Genomic DNA, 5,816 nt, shown 5'->3' with positions numbered 1-5,816 from the left:
CACCCAGACTGGAGGGCAGTGGCACAATCACGGCTCACTGTGGTCTCCACCTCTTGAGCTCCAGAGATCCTCCCACCTCCCTCAGGAGGACGCCAGTCCTGCAGGCAGACATCAGGCCCCAGGTGGACTCTGGACTCAAGGTGTACATCAGGCCCCAAGTTGACAACCAGGCCCCAGATGGACACCAAGGCCCTAGGTGGACAGCAGGCCCATTTGAACACTAGATTCATGTGGACATCAGGCTGCAGGTAGACACCATGCCGTAAGTAGACATGTAGGCTCCAAGTGGACATTAGACCCAAGGTACACAGCCAGTCCACAGGAGAACATCAGGCCCAGGTGAAAACTCAGGCCTTAGGCACACATCTGGCCTTAAGTAGACACCCAGGCCCCAGGTTGATACCCAAGTCCCAGGTGATCACCAGACCCCAGGTGGACACAAGACCTTAGGTGAACAACAAGACCCAGTAGGCCATCACGCCCTAGCTGGATACAGTCCCCAGGTGAACACAAGGCCCCAAGAGGAACATAGGCCCAAGGCAGACATCAGGCCTTCTGTGGACATCAGGCCTGAGGAGGACATCCGGCCCCCGGTGAACATCAGGCACAGGTGTCCAAGCAGGCCCTGGGTGGACATAATGGTGTCTACATAAGGAGGTGTCCTGGGGGGAGGGTGAGCAGTCAGCAGCCCAGTGGAGTCCTAAGAAGGTCGTATGGAAGGAAGGGGCTGAGGGGACGGAACCTTAAGTGACCTCATTTCCTTAATGACAGACCCGAACAGAACTTAGAACTCTGGTAACCAGGTGCCCATATCCTAGAGTCAGCACCGTAACCAGCTCACTTGGTAGAATACACTCAAGAGAACAATATGTTCTCGTGTTGCTTCCCCACTTCAAGAGGCTGCTGCTTCAGGAATGGAGGGAGTGAGAGCCTTTTCCGACGATGCTGAAGAAGGCTCATCCCTCACCCTAGACGCCTGTGGCCCTTTGTAAGAAGGCACGACCAGGTACTACAGGGCAGCGCAGGGCAGGCCCTAGCAGGCCAGGCCACACCAGAGATCCCACTGGGGCTGCATCTGCACATTGTCCTTGTCCAGGAGGAGATTCGGGAGCCCATGGAGGCACAGGCACATGGTGAGGTGGCCTGCAGTCTGGAAGACTTTGTGGGGGCGGTGTTTAGGGGCTGGAACTCCTTTAAATTCAGTGAGGTTGTTTCTGTGTTTGGAAATTCCAGTGGAAAGTGACTGCGGCTGGGGACGCTTTCTCCTTTTTCAGCTCCTGTTCCACATACAGAAATACCAGCACTTCCAGCACCAGCTGTTGAGCCAGAGTCAGCATGGGAAGAGCCCCCTCCAGAGACAGTGCTGGAGCTGGAGGGAGCTCCAGCCAAGGACCAGTCCAACGAGGAGCTGCCTGAAATTATGGCACCTACTGTAGCCACTGGCCTTAGCCCTGCAACTGAAAACGTGGCTGTAGAGAGAAGTCGGAGGGAGGGGGTAACCAGCACAGTCCCAGCCAGCAGCTCCCATGCTGCCCCTAGTCCTGGGCAGGTAGCAAACATGGAGGCAAAGACCAGGGTTTTGAGCCTGGGCTCCTCTACCCTGCCGGAGAGAGGCTTGTCTCATTCACTAGAGCTGCAGTCCTGCTGCTGCAGGGCCTGTTTATTCTACTGCTGCTGGTGGGGTCCATCTGTGTGCAGGAGGTGCTTGAGGGCATTAAAAGAAGGGTGGTTAGAAGAGTTCCAGTAGCTCCTCCTGCACCCAGAGGTGGCCTCCTCCTCCAGGCATGGATGTCTGTCTGCAACTGGGCATCCAGGCTGTTTGCCCCTGATGGGCTGCCCAGGACGGGCTCCTAACAGGCGGGCAGGGAGTGAGGGGACCAGGAAGCAGCTCCAAAGGGTACAGCAAGCAAAGCTTTTAAAGACAGCACTTGTGCCCCAGGCTCTCCGTGCCACCACCTGCCCTAGCATTTATTAATAGTGTTAGAATTACAAGTTGATGAAATGGTATATCAATAAACTTTTTTTTCCGAAACTTCGCACCTTTTTGAACTCCCTAATGTTAGATTGTGTTTTTGAGGTGATCCTGAAAATCTTTGGTAGTTGTGTCTTTTGTTGTGGTTGTTTGTGTGATTGAATTACCATGGAGTCAACTGCTATTGGAAACCTTTCAGGTATGGCTTTTAGAAGACCTTGACTTACTCTTGCCTGTTTTGACTTTCTGTTTTATTGTGGAAAGAGGGAATGATGTAGGCTCATGTCTCTGGCAGATCAATCACCTTTTGCCATCAAGGATTTGGCATCAGAGTTTCCAAGAATTATGTGTGCAAGTTGACATGCTGGCACTTTAGCTAATCTGAGTGTCAAAACAGAATGCCATAGACTAGGTAGCATAGAAAATTGATTTCTCACAGTTCTGGAGATGGCAAAATCCAGGTCAAATGGTCGGCTTGAATTCCATGTCTGCAGAGGGGCTGGCTTCCTGGTTTAAGACATGCATGCCCCATGTCCACCCGCGTGAAAAGGATGAGAGCCTCTGCAGTCCCTTTGATAGAAACACCAATTCCATTCACTTCGAGTCCCGCCTTCATGAACTTATTCCTACCAAGAGCCCTCAAAATATCACACTTGGAAATTAAAATTAACCATGGGTAGGAGGATAATAACATTTGCTTTACAGAATCAAGGTCTCCCAGACCATATGCCCTGCAGGAAGTATAATCTTCTATTAAGTGTTGCTGGTCCCCTCTGGATGGGAATTTTTTCTTTAAGAAGAGTAGTCCTTTGTGCATGATTCATAGTTTAATTATAGAAAAACGCATGAGTTCACACACCTGCTAAAACAAAGGGCAATTGTGACACAAAAATGAGGAAGTGACCTCTCTCTGTCTCTCTCTCTCTCTCTTAACAACCCATTGGGCTGAGGCGGTAGGAAGCTTGGCTGGGCAGTAGGACGAGTAGCCCTGAAAACGGCAGGCTACAGCCTTGGTCAGTTTGTAGTGAAAAAGCTGACAGTTTGTCAACAACAGGCGGAGAGTTCCTGGTTAAAGCGTTCTAGATGTCACAGCTCCTTCCGTGAAACCCCGCACCCCCAGCTCAGAGCTAGGACATAAAAAAGGTAAACACCAAGAGTAGCTCTTAGCTCTTCAATGCGCCACTTACTATCTCCTAACAAACTGGCTGAAACATAAAGGTCAAGAGAAATTGCGCAAAGAATATGATTACTACAGAAGGTCAGCAAGGAGCTATAACAAGGCACAAAGGGTAGAAATTAGGAAGGGAGGGCTGGCACGGATGGCCTGCTTCAAGTCATCAAACAATGAGACTGTGACAAAAAGCAGGCAGAGGAAGCTTGAGGTGAAAGGCAGGAAGCAAGTCACGGAGACGAGAGAGAGAACTGTGCAGCGAAAGCAGCCAGTTTGATGGCAGAGGGAGACTGGTGCTTAGAAGCTCATTTGGGGAGAGAATGAATAGAGGAGGCACAGAGATGGGGAACACACATTTAGCTGGTGAAAGAGATTTAAGACGAATAGGAAGAGAAATCTCACAAAAGGACATACATTCGTCATTCCACCGTATGAAATGCGGCTCGGCCAGTTACATATAAAACCACAGATGCATGGAGAGCAACGAGCATACACACAGACATAGAACACACATGCTTATGTGGCCTTTAGATACACACTAAACATGCAAAACATGAGAACATTTATACATAGATATGCATCCTCACATGTATGCAAATGTTACATCCTCACACAGAGACCCACAGTCCAGTGTGCACATATCCACCTGAGTGCAGCCATAGAACTGACGTAGATGCACATATACATAATGTGCACATAGAAATTGAAACATAATACCGTTATCTCACAGCTAACCCCGTCATCGCCACTCGAGATTCGCCGCCAAGATACCGCACTCTTTAACACAAAGGTGACCAGTGTAGATGAATATTACAGCCAGGCTCAGTGAAAGCTGAACCTTCATCTTTTCCCTGAAAGCATTTTCAAGGTGCTCAGCAGACTCCTGGCGAGGCTGTGTGAGGCAGGGGAGGAGCTTCAGAGTCCTCACAGCTTTGTGAGGCAAAAGTCTAAGTCCAGTCCTGGCCTCTGCCGTTCACCCACCACTGGGCTATTAATGCCCTCTCTGCAGGTGAGAGATTCTGCATAGACTAGTCTTGGGATTTTTTCTCGCTGGCTGTTTCTCCTTGGCGCTCCCACTATCCCACTGGGAAGGGCGCCACACTCTGCAAAGGGAAACCTGAGAAATTGTAGGTCTGAGACAATAAGCATATCCTCCACCCACAGCTACCTCAAGGGCCCATCAAATCAGAACCAGAATTATAAATATTTACAACTTTACAATAATTGACAACACATATACTATAGTATTTACAGTACCATAAATGCATCTGTTTCTCTGGTTCAGCAATCTCTGAGATGGAACAGTGTTCTGTGTTTGCTAAGGGACACAGCGCCAATGCCCAGGACGTGCAGGACACAGGGGCAGAAGGTGGCATATCTTGGGCTTTTCTGGTCGACCTGCAGGGCCCAGCTTCTCCGTGAACAGTGGGCTGTAGTGACAAGTTTGCCAAGGTATGCATATCCACTAGAGTTGGACTCTCCCCATCATTAGCCCTGTGGTCCTTTGGCCTCAGCCACAGGTGCTCAGAGTCCTCTCAGGGTGGACAAATGTTTCAGTGTTTTTGGCCTGACCTGATACTACTTGGGGACCCAGGCTGCTGGGCCAGTGAGCTATCTGCTTTCTCAGCCAAAGGGCTCTCGAACCAGCTGCATCAGCTTTTCCTTGCCTTTGTAGATCTGTTTGTGGTTGCTAATGAACCGAACTGGGCAAATTGCAGGAAGCCATCCTGGGGCAGCAGGAAGGTCTCCCAAGCCTTGCTTAGAAACTCAGTGAACTCCATACTGGCAATGGCTGATGTGTGTCAGGCTGATGTGGGTGTTGATGTAAGCATTCATGGTGGTATCAGCAACTGGCACAATGGAGCTCTGTCAGTAGAGATGAGCTTTTCAGAGCTGCGGCAGCCTCGGGTGCAGTCACCGTGCAGTGTCGCACACAGGATGTCTGAAAGCATCACGGCAATGTGCACACTCTTACCACCACCAGGAGATGAGCACTGCAGCTCATCGCTGCCCAGAGAGAGTGGCTGAGGGCACAAACCCTGGGCATCATTGATGGCTGTGTGGGTATGTCACCGGTTTGGGCCGGGTTGGATGAGTGGCCAGTGAGTTGGCGAGGGCCGCGGGGCGTTGCGGCCGGGCTGCGCGGGCGATGAGACGGCTGGGGGATGGGCCGTGCCACAGCAGCAGCCCTCAGTGGCAATCCCTGGCAGAAGGCCTCAAAGGCAATGTGGTCTTTCTCAGAGTGTAAGGGCTGACAGGGCACGCTCTGTGGATGCTTACCATATGCCTTCTGGAGCCAGTGGTGCAGCTGTCGCCAGTTCCTCCCGCTGTGCATAATAATAATCAAGACTGAGGCGCAGGATAGTGGTGTGGGATATGGCTGTGGCAGCTACAATATTAGTAGCCTCAGTAGGGGTGAAGAGTGTGTCCCAGCTCTGCAAGATGCTCACTGGGGCCCACACACCTGTGAGGGAGAACCTGAGCTCAGCCGTGGCAACCTGGGTCCTGATTCAGGTCTGCCCAGATTACCGTGTGAGGTTTGAACTTGGCCTGCGGAGATGGGTTATCCTTCCTCCTCAGCAACCTTGACATGATCTGAGGCAAACCAGGGCTAGGGAAGCATCCCAGGTGGCCAGACCCTGCTTGGGGTCTCTTCCTATCCCTTCCATCCCC

General features: G+C 51.2%; 1 pseudogene; it reads left to right on the top strand.

Moving 5' to 3' along the window:
• Positions 1 to 868: 868 nt before the first annotated feature.
• LOC101003016 lies at positions 869 to 2,032 on the top strand (annotated as a pseudogene).
• The last annotated feature ends 3,784 nt before the right edge of the window (positions 2,033 to 5,816 follow it).

Source organism: Papio anubis, chromosome 17 (assembly GCF_008728515.1).
Source record: "Papio anubis isolate 15944 chromosome 17, Panubis1.0, whole genome shotgun sequence".
NCBI classification, from domain to species: Eukaryota; Metazoa; Chordata; class Mammalia; order Primates; family Cercopithecidae; genus Papio; species Papio anubis.
Note: the sequence above shows the minus strand (reverse complement) of the source record. Positions and strands in the feature narration are given on the sequence as shown.